Source organism: Pristiophorus japonicus, chromosome 9 (genome assembly GCF_044704955.1).
Source record: "Pristiophorus japonicus isolate sPriJap1 chromosome 9, sPriJap1.hap1, whole genome shotgun sequence".
NCBI lineage: Eukaryota > Metazoa > Chordata > Chondrichthyes > Pristiophoridae > Pristiophorus > Pristiophorus japonicus.
In genome coordinates this window covers 86753195-86766864 of record NC_091985.1, presented here as the reverse complement: position 1 = coordinate 86766864, position 13670 = coordinate 86753195, and positions in this window count along the sequence as shown.

Genomic DNA, 13670 nt, shown 5'->3' with positions numbered 1-13670 from the left:
CTGCTATGACATCCTTAATAATTGATTCCATCATTTTACCCACTATCAATGTCAGGCTGACCGGTCTATAATTCCCTGTTTTCTCTCTCTCTCCTTTTTTAAAAAGTGGGGTTACATTGGCTACCCTCCACTCCATAGGAACTGATCCAGAGTCGATGGAATGTTGGAAAATGACTGTCAATGCATCCGCTATTTCCAAGGCCACCTCCTTAAGTACTCTGGGATGCAGACCATCAGGCCCTAGGGATTTATCGGCCTTCAATCCCATCAATTTCCCCAACACAATTCCAGAAGATTTGTCAAGCATGATTTCCCTTTCACAAATCCATGCTGACTTGGACCTATCATGTCACCTCTTTCCAAATGCGCTGCTATGACATCCTTAATAATTGATTCCATCATTTTACCCACTACCGATTTTGAGGGGACTGGATATAGTGGATAGCAAGGGCCTATTTCCCTTGGTGGATGGGGTCAATTACGAAGGGGCATAGTTTTAAGGTGGTTGGTAGAAAGTTCAGAGGGGATTTGAGGGGCAGCTTCTTCATGCAGAAGGTTGTGGGAGTTTAGAACTCACTGCCTGGAAGTGTGGTGAATGCAGAAACCCTCAACACATTTAAAAGGTGCTTGGATTGGCATTTGAAGTGCCGTAACCTGCAGGGTTACGGACCTAGATCTGGTAAGTGGGATTACACTGGATAACCTCTTATTGGCTGGTGCAGATATGATGGTAAGTACTGCAGGAAATTGAATACAGCCAGAGTGATCTTCTGATCGCCTGGATGGGTCCGAGAGGAATTTCCCCAGATTTTTTTTCCCCAGTTGGCCTGGGGTTTTATCTGATTTTTTGCCTCTCGCAAGAGATTGCATGGTTCCACTTGGGGGTGGAGTGTAGAATGTTGCGGTGCAAGAGGTGTCACAGTTGTGTGGGGTGGACTGGTTGGGCTGGGTGCTCTTTACCTGTCCACCATTGTTCATTGTTCATAGGTTTATATGTAACCTTCAGGGCTACTAACCGAGGGCTGTATGGCTCTTTGTCGGCTGGTGCGGACACGATCGGCCGAAATGGCCTCCTTCTGCGCTGTAGATTTCTTTGTTTCTATGCTTCTCAGTCTGCCAGTAAGCACACTCCCACTTCAGTGACATATGAAACAGTGGCCTCAGTTATCCAGGAGTCATGATCCCACTGCTGTGACAAGAACATTGGGATTAAAATGCCGAGAGGTAATCATGGTCAGCTTCAACTCACTTGGAGAATGGTGATAAGCAACCATAAGGGAAGGATTCCAAGACCCTATAGATGACTACTGTTCTAAGCTTAAACAGATCAGTGGGCCTGATGAGGTGATGCCCTCCAGCAATGGCATTCTTGCAGAAGCAGAAGACCAGCCAGTTGGCACTCATGGTTGTGTGCCATCATGTAGGCTACAAAGGTGACAATAGTCATTGCTTCTGAATGATTCCAACAAAGGAGACTACTGCCAATGATGTGTGTGCATTACGATTAGTTGTACACACAGACAGTAGGCCTTCTGTATTACAGGGGCAGGGGCACTCACCACAATTGTCTGTCCATTCAGTTTAATGGCCTTTTGTGCTAAATGCACTGGGCAAAGATATTAAACACAAACACCACAACTGAAGAAAATGAATTGACTTTTATAAAACTGAAGATCTGTGATTCTTTATTTGTGCAGAAAAGAAAGTATCAATTATGCAAAAGCCAATTAAGGTGCAGAAATGTCCTTTCCTGATGCTTGGAAAGGCCCTGTGGCATCAACGTTGAGGGCAGTGGTGACCTTCATTGTTAGAACATTGCTGATTGCCCTTGATAGTCTTCATACCATACCATAATCACAGCTTTCCAGATGACCATTAGCCTCCTCGTGTACTGCTGCTCCACCATGCACAAGTGGCCAGCTACTGTTGTACTGATTGTATACCATCTTTGTTTTCCAAACACCCTCTCCCACTCCTGCCCCAAAGCAATTCATCCTTCGATAGCCACCACGTTAACATTTTGAAATTTTCAGACACTAAGCTCTCTGACATCAGATTTGGCCTGGAGTAAAATACACACTTTTTAATTTGATTGTGCAGCTGCAGAATGCTACATGCATTTATAAATAACGGTCTTTGTAAAGTCCTTACTCTACAGTATGAAATGACACGAGGCACATTCTGGGGACAAGGTCACTCTGTGACCTTATCTCTTTATTTACAGGACTCCAAAAACGATGACCCTGCGTGGGACCTCCCTCTTTATACCTGTGTGATCAGGTAAGGAGTGTCTCCCACAAGTTCACCTCTTGTAGTCAAGGTGTGCATCTAGGTTGAGTGTATACAGTAATACAGTGGTGTTACATGGTGGTTACATACATGACATCACCTCCCCCGGCCCCCCACCCCCTCCAAAGTCTTATTGGGATCATAGGTTTAGTCTTTCAGGTGGTCTACGCTCCCTCATGGAGCGCCGCAGTTGGGGCTCTGGTTGTTGGACACTGACGTGAGTGTCTGTCACCTGTGGTGATTCCGGCCTGTCCGGGCTAACCGCAGGGACTGTGCATTCTTCTGATTGCTCTTGTTGCTCATTCACTGGCGGTGTTGTGAGCTCCATCTCATGGTCTTCTTCAGGTTCCTCTGTGTCGATGCTGAACCTTTTTTTTAAACTTGGTCCAGAAGCTTATGGCATATCTGACCTTTGTTGAGTTTTACCACGATGACCCTATTCCCCTCTTTGTCAATTACAGTGCCCTCAAGCCATTTGGGCCCCATGGCGTGATTGAGGATGAATACAGGATCATTTATTTCTATACATCTCCCACTCGAATTACGGTCATGGTACTCGTTTTGTGACTTGCGCTTGCCCTCAACTATGTCGGTCAGGACTGGGTGAATGAGGGACAACCGAGTTTTGAGTGTCCATTTCATTAGTAGCTCTGTGGGCGGGACCCCCATGAGCGAGTGCGATTGGGTTCGATAGGCCAGCAGGAGACGTGATAGGCGGCATTGTAGGGAGGGTCCTTGAATCCTGAGCATACCTTGCTTAATGATTTGGACCGCACGTTCTGCCTGGCCATTGGAGGCCGGCTTGAACAGTGCAGTCCTGACGTGGTTGATGCCATTGCCCGACATAAACTGTCGAAATTCGTAGCTTGTGAAACATGGGCCATTATCACTAACCAGGATGTCCGGCAAGCCATGGGTTGCAAAGATCGCACGTTGGCTTTCCACAGTGGTGGATGACGTGCATGAATTCAGAATAATGCACTCGATCCATTTCGAGTACGCATCTACCACAATAAGGAACATCTTTCCCATGAACGGGCCCACGTAGTCAACATGAATGCGTGACCATGGCTGGTGGGCCAGGGCCACGGACTGAGCGGAGCCTCCCTGGGGGCATCACCCAGCTAGGCACATGTCGTGCACCTGCGAACACAGTGTTCCAGGTCTGAATTAATTCCAGGCCACCAAACGTGTGACCGGGCAATGGCCTTCATCAGCACAATGCCTGGGTACTCGCTTGGAGTTCCCTGATGAATGCCTCCCTGCCCTTCTGGGGCATAACTACCCAGCTGCCCCATAGTAGGCAGTCGGCTCGAATGGAGAGCTCATCCATCCGTCTGTGGAACGGTCTGACCTCCTCAGGGCATGCTCCGTGTGCGGGCGCCCAATCCCCAGTCAGGACACATTTCTTAATCAGGGTTAGGAGGGGATCTCTGTTTGTCCAGATTTTGATCTGGCGGGCTGTGATGGGGGAGCCTGAGCTGTCAAAGGCATTGACAGCCATGACCATCTCTGCGCTTTGCTCCGCTGCTCCCTCAGTGGTGGCCAGTGGAAGCCTGCTGAGCACGTCAGCGCAATTTTCAGTGCCGGGCGGGTGCCGGAAGGAGAAGTCATAAGCAGCCAGCGTGAGAGCCCATCGCTGTATGCGAGCAGATGCGTTGGCATTGATAGCCTTGCTGTCTGACAACAGGGATGTTTTTGGCTTGTGGTCCGTCTCTAATTCAAACTTCCTACCAAAGAGGTACTGATGCATTTTTTTTACACCATAGACACATGCAAGCACTTCCTTCTCGACCATCCCATATCCCCGTTCTGCTTGAGAGAGCAACCTGGAGGCATAAGCCACAGGTTGTAGTTGACCCTCAGCATTGCCCTGTTGCAACACGCATCCAACCCCATAGGACGATGCATCACACGTCAGAACCAATTTTTTACAGGGGTCGTACAGGGCCAACAATTTGTTTGAACAAAGTAGGTTTCGCGCCCGATCTAAAGCCCGTTCCTGACAGTCCCCCCAAAACCAATCGCAACCCTTACGCAGGAGCACGTGTAGCAGCTCCAACAACGTGCTCAAGTTCGGCAGAAAGTTCCCGAAGTAGTTCAACAGTCCCAGGAATGAACGCAAGTCCGATGTGTTGCAGGGCCTGGGTGCTCGTCGAATCGCCTCTGTTTTGGATTCAGTGGGCCGAATCTCATCTGCAGCAACCCTCCTGCCCAGAAACTCAACCTCAGGGGCTAAAAACACACATTTAGACTTCTTGAGTCACAGGCCTACCCAGTCCAATCGGCATAGCACCTCCTCCAGATTGTGGAGGTGTTCCTCAGTGTCTTGACCCGTGATGAGGATGTCGTCCTGGAATACGATCGTTCCTGGAATGGATTTAAGCAGGCTTTCCATGTTTCTTTGAAAAATCGGCGCCGCTGATCGAATGCCAAATGGGCACCTGTTATAAATGAACAGTCCCTTGTGCGTGGTGATGGTGATCAGTAGTTTAGATTCGCGGCCAGTTCCTGGGTCATATAGGCTGAAGTGAGGTCCAACTTGGTGAACGGCTTGCCGCCTGCCAGCGTGGCGAAGAGGTCTTCCGTTCTCGGGAGCAGGTATTAATCTTGTAGGGACACCCGATTGACGGTGGCCTTGTAGTCGCCACAGATCCTGACAGACCCATCCGCTTTTAGGACGGGAACGATGGGGCTCGCCCAGTCGCTGAATTCAACAGGCGAGATGATCTCCTCTCTCAACAGCCGATCCAATTCACTCTCGATCTTTTCCCGCCTCACATACGGCACCGCTCTGGCTTTGTGGTGCACTGGCCTGGCATCTAGGGTGATGTGTATCACAACTTTGGTGCCTTTGAAAGTCCTGATGCCAGGATGGAATAGTGAATCGAATTGTTGTAGGACTTGTGAGCACGAACTTCGCTCCACAGATAATATTGCGTGAACATCCCCCCATTTCCAGTTCATCTCAGCTAACCAGCTCCTCCCCAACAGTGCGGGACCATTGCCCGGGACAATCCAGAGTGGCAGCCAATTCACTCACCCATTGTGTGTGACAGCCAACATTGCACTGCCTAGCACCGGAATGATTTCTTTAGTGTAAGTCCGTAATTGTGTCTCAATACACGCTAATTTGGGTCTACTGGCTTTAAGTGGCCATAGCTTCTCAAATTGCTGAACATCCATGAGTGACTGGCTGGCCCCAGTGTCCAGCTCCATGCGTACTGGGATACCATTTAATAAAACCCTCATCATCATTGGTGGCGTTTTGGTGTATGAACTGTAAATATTCGCCACATGGACGCGCTGAACCTCGGCATCCATCGATTTGCCCCAAAAGTCATCCTGCCTCAAAGAACCCTCTTCTGGTCCATCTGCCTCATATATTAGTCTGGTTGCAGGCTTCCTGCACATTCAAGCTAAATGGCCATTGAGATTGCAGTTCCTGCAGATAAACTTTTGAAATCTGCAGGATCTGGCTGAGTATTTTCCCCCACACCTCCAACATGAGTTAAAGTTTCCATTGTTGGGAACAAAGGGACTATGGCCAGGCATTCCACGCTGACTGTCCCTTTGACTGCTGTTGAGTACCCTATTAGTGGGTGTCAATGGCCCTATCCCGGGCCGCATTGTCCACTGTGATGGCGTGAATGTCTGTTCAGCCTGCCATTGTCCCTGTTGAAGTCCTACTCTGGGGTCTATAGCTGCCTGGGGAGTGTCGGACTGCTCCTGCCTGCCTGCGGGGCTCTGAGTCACATTGATGATGTTGACTCCCTGATCCATCGCTGCGTTAGAGGCAGAATAGTGCGCATATATTATTTTCGTCTCTTCCTCCCCCGCCATGAAAGTTTGAGCCATCAACACCGCCGCTGCCAAAGTCAAATCCTTGTTCTCAATTAATTTGCGGAAAATACCCGCATGACCGATGCCCTCTATAAAGAAATCCCTTAGTTTCTCCCTACAGAGGCTGGCCAAACGCCGGAGGTCCGCTACGAAATCCAGTATGCTCTGTCCTTCACGACGTTGGTGGGTGTAGAATCTGTGTCGGGCCATATGTATGCTACTCGCTGGTTTGAGGTGCTCCCCAATCAATTTGCTAAGTTCTTCAAAGGTTTTGTCCGCCGGCTTTTCGGGTGCTAGTAAGTCCTTCATGAATGCGTAAGTCTTTGGTCCGCAGCTGGTCAGGAGATGAGGCCTTCGCTTGTCGGCTGCTGCATCCCCCAGCCATTCTTTCATAACGAAGCTTTGCTGAAGCCTCTCAACAAAATTGTCCCAGTCTTCCCCAACACAGTACCGTTCCTCTGTGCTACCGGTGGCCATTCTCATGGGTCGTGAATTCCCGTTTCTCATCGCCAATGTAAAGTCCTTACTCTACAGTATGAAATGACACGAGGCACATTCTGGGGACAAGGTCACTCTGTGACCTTAACTATTTATTCACAGGACTCCAAAAACGATGACCCTGCATGGGACCTCCCTTTTTATACCTGTGTAATCAGGTAAGGAGTGTCTCCCACAAGTTCACCCCTTGTGGTCAAGGTGTGCATCTAGGTTGAGTGTATACAGTAATCCAGTGGTGTTACAGGATGGTTACATACATGGCAGTCTTAACAAGTGAAAATCGGTCTTTTCTTGCATTCATCTCTGATGTTCAATAATTCGTTTTTAGAGAAGTAGAAATCATAGAACAGTGTTCAACTGCAGCAGAATGTGATGGGAGATTTGATGGAGCCACTCCAGGCACTTGTGGCATTTTCTGCCGGATGTCAGGCATATAATACGTCTGGCCAAATGTAGGTGGGTAGATCAGAACTGCATGCAAATGATGTAAATACATCATATGCTTTAGTAACACTGGGTGCAAGGCACACTGGTAAATTCCTGATATCCAGTGATGCTATGGATGGTGGAGAGGAGATAGATATGGCTCTGGTGCTTTTTAATATTGCTCCCTCCCCACCTCCCACACCTGCTTTCAGTCAATCTTCCCAATGAAGACTGGCAACCCACCTAAAAGAGCCAAATGACCCCGACCCTGGAAAATCAGCTCGGATCAAAGGTGCACGCTTGTGGTGGACAGAATTTCCACCCCACCAAAGATGTGTCAGGATTCCACAATAGCAGAAAATCGCAGCCAATGAGTCCGTTCATGATTTCTAGATGCACTTCACCCCTTTTAACTCAAGTCTGCTTTTTTTGTTGAAATTATGTATCATGAACAGAGGAAAATATAGTATAGTTATTCACAGCATATATAAACAATTTTCTAGATCATTCACCCAGAAAAACTTGATTTGTGAGTACAGCCACTATAATTGTTCAATGTTCCATCTTTTAATTGCTAATATTAATTACTTGTTATAGTGGGATGATGTCCCATATTCTCAGTCCCTGCTGGAATAAGGATTGCTTTGTGTGCAATTTGAACTTGAAGCAGTTTCATACTCGGGGCCTTGATTCAGACTTGGGGAGCAGGCCAAAATGCAGCAGATGACAGGAATGAGCACTGAAAAAGAATACTGTTCACTGCTTCAGTCCATTATTTGAGATCCAATATTCTAACAGAAAGAGCATAGGAGGAGGAAGCACCTTGCACTGCTCATACCGAGAGAAAGGTGTGAAAAAGCCCTGATCTTTGAAACCACTGAGAAAATGGGACCTTCAAAAAATTCTTAAACCAATTTAATGAAGCCTGGGCCAAATCCAAATACACAACTTGCCATTCTAGTGAATCTGCATTTAATGAAATATTTACTGATATAGATTATACCTGCTGAGCTTGAATATAAAATAAAGCTAGTATATTGTGCCATCACAGCACCGTTTTCCTCCATAAAACCCATCTGATCTTGTCAAATAACTGCAGGAAGCATATTTTCAAATAATTGTAAGCACCTTGGTTTAAGATCTTACAAGGTATATTGACACAGAGAGTTGATATTATTATTCACGTCTGAGGAATCTTAACATTTGTTGTCATCAGTTCTCTGAGACTTGCTGAGATATAATTCAGATTTTATGCTGTTTAACTCTTTCATAGAATGCTTTTGAAAATCATTTTGTGAATTCATGAATAAAGACTTTGGCTACAGCATCATTTTACATAGAGTTTCAATTTGTTTGCAGAAAAAAGGAACACAAATTCAATAATAGTTCCTCTTTTTCTAATTTTTTCTAAGTAATTTTGTTTTAACATCTAAATTAATAAACATTCAGAGATGTTTATAATTTAAATTATTCTGTTTAGCTAAAAAATACAAAATAATATGTTGTGTGACATTTTTAAAGTGCTATATCTCTAGATTGGTTAATACTGGGGGCAGAATTTTAACATTTTGATACGCTGGGAGCCTGGAGGGTGAGGGGATGGTATGGGGTGGGGTGGGGGGGTGGGCGGTGCCTGGTAGCAAACGGTGCTGTGGAGATTTAATTCCACAGCGTGCGTCTTGCATCATTGATAGGGTCCCTGCCCAGAAGTCACCTAATTGACAGGCTTGGCTTCCAGTCAGGTGGGGAATGCTGAGCAAGAGGACGCGGGACCAGGTAAGTCCTAACCTTAACCCCGGTGGGGGGGTCCAATCCCAAGGGAGCTCTGATCCACGATCCTGGAGTCTATCTGGGGGGCGGGGTTTGTAGGTGGAGTGGCTGATGGTAGGGGAGTTTGGGGGGCCAGAAGGAAACACTCCTGCTCTTCCTGGCCCACAGTGAGTGCTCCCGGAAGCTATCCTCGTCTCGATGCAGCTGCCAGGTTTTCTGAGGCCTAGAAAACCCAGCCAGCCTTAGTTAAACCTGCAAAGCGGGTTAAAAGTAAGCATTCCAGCCTCATTAACCTACTTAAAATACCATCCCGTCTGCTGAGTAAAAGCCAGAAGTTGGCGGGTTCGAGCCAGCTTCCAGACACGCTTCCATTTTCTGCGCATTTAACACCCCACCTGCACCCAATCCCACCTGCACCCCCATGTTAAAATCCCTCCCCCGGGTTCTTTCATGTAGGTTGTAATGTTTGATTAGTATCTTGGAGTTTCCCCAGATTATCTCAGGGATCAGGCAGAAATTTCACACAGCTTTGACTTCTGAGGATAGGTTGAGTAGGTTGGGCCTATACATACTGGAGTTCAGAAGAATGAGAGGTGATCTTCTTGAAACATAAGATAATGAGGGGGCTTGACAAGATGGATGCAGAGAGGATATTTCCACTGATAGGAGAAACTAAAACTAGGGGACCTAGTCTCAGAATAAGGGGCCGCCATTTAAAACTGAGATGAGGAGGAATTTCTTCCCTCAGAGGGTGTAAATCTATGGAATTCTCTGCCCCAGAGAGCGGTGGAGGCTGGCTCATTGAATATATTTAAGGCAAAGATCGACAGATTTTTGAGCGATAAGGGAGTAAAGGGTTATGGGGAACGGGCAGGGAAGTGGAGCTGAGTCCATGATCAGATCAGCCATGATCTTATTGAATGGCAGAGCAGGCTCGAGGGACCAAATGGCCTACTCCTGCTCCTACTTCCTATGTTCTTATGTTCTTAAATAAATTGGGAAGTGTACGACAGGTAAAATTGAAAATTATTTGTGGTAGGGATGAATTTGATTGGCTGAATAGCCCTATCTCATACTATATTTCTTAAGTCCTTAATAACAAAATAGATTATAAAGTATGACAAAGTATTTAAAGCACAGAAACAGGCCATTCAACCCAACAGATCCATGTCGGTGTTAATGCTCCACACGACCCTCCCCCACCACCACTCTTCATCTAACCCTTTCAGCACAATCTTCGATAATTTTTTTCTCTCATGTTTATCTAGCTTCCTATTAAATGCAATTATAGTATTCGCCTCAAATACCCCTTGTAGTTGTGAGTTCCACACTCTAACCACTCTCTGGGTATGGAATTTTTTCCTGAATTCCCTATTGGACTTATTAGTGACTGTCTTATATTTATGGCCCCTAGTTCTGGTCTCAACTGCAAGAGGAAATAGCTTCTCTACGTCTACCCTATCAAACCCTTTCATAATCTTAAAGTCCTCTATCAGGCCACCCCTCAGCCTTCACTTTTCTAGAGAAAAGAGCCCCACCCTGTTCAGTTTTTCCTGATAGTATAACCTCTCAGTTCTGGTATCACTCTAATAAATATTTTTTGCACCTTCTTCAGGGTCTTTACATCCTTTTTATAATATGGAGATATTCCAAGGGTGATCTAACCAAGATGCTATACAAAGTTAACATAAGTTTTCTGTTTTTCAATTCTATCCCTCTATAAATGAACCCCAGTGCTTTGTTTGCTCTTTTTATGGCCTCATTAACCTTTGTTGCTAGTTTTAGTGATCTGAGTATCTGTACCCCCAGATCCTTCTGTTCCTCTACCCCATTTAGACAAGGAGCATGTGGGCTCCTTATTTTTCCTCGCACAATCCTTACACAATCTCGTTAACTACAGGCCCATTCTTCAAGTTTATTAATACCTTCCTGTAATTTGTCACAGTCCTCCTCTGTGTTAACTATATCCCCCAATTTGGAATTATCCTCAAATTTTGAAATTGCACTTCTGATTCTCGTCCAAATCATCTTTGTAAATGGTGAACAAAAGCAGTCCCAGTACCGATCCTTGTGGAACACCATTTCCCACCATTTGCCTAACTACCTTTAATCTCTTCTCTCCGTTTTGCAGCCCACTTGCTATCCATTCATATTCTTCCATTCTTCATGGTTTAAAGAACTATTATTTGCCAGCACAGGCACAATGGGCCAAATGGCCTCCTTCTGTGCTATATCATCCAAAGTAGTAAATAACATGATAAAGGGATAGCATTTTGTTTGGAACTACATATAACGGAGGCATTTAACTTTCGGTTTGTGGCAACGGGCCAATATGTTTTTTTGGCATTTTGTTTATTTTGGAGTTTTTTCCTGCAGATTTTCCCAGCAAGATTTAGCATTGCTCCAATCAAAATTCTGGATATGGAAATATCAATAGTAATTTCTGGTTTTTATGTTAGTTGGAGCAGAAGAGGCAGATTCAATTGCACGAAAGGTGGACTTCCCATATCTGTCCTTACCCACGCAATCATGACTTGAGGTACCGGTATGCCTATCAGGTTTGTCCAAGGGAAACAGTCTTTGCAAGTTGCACTTCAATAGGGAGGCAATGACACGTTTGTCAAAGCTTACTTGCAACTACCCTTCACCACAGGGATGGTGCCATCAATAGCAGTTAAGATCACCACAGCATTGATACCTCTGACTCATTCTAAGCTACCACAAGGGACATCAACAACGTTAGGTAATCTGCCACACATTGGGGTCAAGTTTTGGCCGCCCGCTATACCGGCGCACATCGGAGAGGCCCGCCTAATTTATGGAACAAAATTGCGCCAAACACTTACCTCGCGATTCTCCGATAGCTGTAGGCCCATTTCCACCTCGGCGCTGCGCAGCAGGAGCTGCTGGGGGCGGAGCTACAGCCCTGCGCCGAAAACAGTGCCGGCAGCTGCACGCGTGTGCAGTAGCTCCCGGCGTCCTGCTTCCGGGGCGACGACCCTATCCCAGGCCAAAGGGACGTCGCTCCTATCCCCGGCCAAGTGGCCTGTGCATCTTACCTTGGCGGCTGGGCCTGCCCGCCCGGCCTCTCGCTGGGGGCGGGCCCCACCCGAAGAACTCCTGGCAGCCGGCGGCGTCGTTGTCGTTGGCAGAACTTGCCTGCCCAGCCTCTCGCTGGGGGTGGGTCCTGCCTGAAGAGACGTCGGCAGCCTGGCATTGGCTGCTTGCGGGCCCCGCCCGAAGTCCTCGGCGGGGCCCAGCATCGTTGTCATCTTCTCTCTTCTCCACCCCCCCCCATCTTCTTCTCCCCCCCAATCTTCTTCTCTTCTCCCCCCATCTTCTTCTCTCCCCCACCTCCCATCTTTTTCTCTTCCCCCTGCCCCTCTCCCCGGTGCTGCAGTAGGTGAGTAGAAATAATTTTTTATTTATTGAGTGATTTAAAACATTTTTTTGATTATTTATTTTTTAATTTATTTGGATTGATTTATTGGTTTAGTTATTGATTTATTTATCATTTATTATTGATGATGGCTCTTTATTTGTAAAAGTGAAGTGTTTAATGTTTGTAAACCCCCCTCCCCGCTCCCCTATCTTTCGATCCATACGCCTGATTTTCTAAGTGTAGGCAAGGTTTTTCTGAGCGTACAAAAATCTACACTTACTCCATTCTAAGTCAATTTGGAGTAAGTTTTCACTGCCTAAACTTGAAAAACAGGCGTAAGTGGCCAGACACGCCCCCTTGTGAAAAAAAAATCTGTTCTAAAATGAAACTATTCTAACTCACCAGAACTGGAGCAAACTAAAGGCCGAGAATTGCAATTTCTAAGATACTCCATTCTAAACGAGCTGCTCCAAAAAAATAGGAGCAACTCAGGCCAAAACTTGAGCCCATTGATGCATCGAGATCAATGCTGATTTTCACTACAATATACAAATTAATAAAATTCCCCTTGGAAGCCTGGCAACAGAATGAGATGGCTTTGCAATTTCTTTAAATGGCAGGATTCCCAAAGTCCCAGGCAATATCGATGGCCTTCATGTGGCCATATGGGCCTCCACATACAAACCAATGGTCTTCTTAAACTGCAAGGATTCTTCTTTATCATTGTTCAGATGCTCAGTGACCAGCAACATAGCATCATGCATGTCACTGCCCACTTCCCATGCAGTAATCAAGATGACTTCATGTTCAACTAATCCTTTGTTTCGTGGCTATTTCAAGAAGAAAACAGATAACAAGTATGGCTTCATGGAAACCTGGCTTATAACTTCATTAAAATAACCATGCCCCTCACTGAAGGTACAATAAAGCCTGCATAGCCACCAGGATTATTGTCAAATATACTATAGGCATCTTGAAGCAGCACGTAGGATCCGAGACAGACCAGGCAGTGTCTTACAGTATAGCCTCACTTGGATTTCCAAGAATGTCATAGCATGCTCCTCAACTTTACCATCAGAGGCCTAACAATTGAGCAAGCAGAGGAGGAAGAGCATCACCTGCAGCCAAGGACAGAGCAAGTCATTGATGCTCAGCCAAAAGATAGCCCCCTGAAATGTTATTGCAGGCGGCAAGAGCAACATTGGCAGGCTTACATTGTGGAGACCTGCAGTTAAGAGCCACATCTGCCCAATACAGAAAATGCAATGGTGCAAAACATCTTCAGCAACATTGGCCTTTGCACTAAACTACCATTGATTCCAATCCTTTGCCAATCCTCAGAAGAAAATTCTCTGGTCACAGGTGGAATATATATAAGAACATAAGAACATAAGAAATAGGAGCAGGAGTAGGCCATTTGGCCCCTCGAGCCTGCTCTGCCATTCAATAAGATCATGGCTGA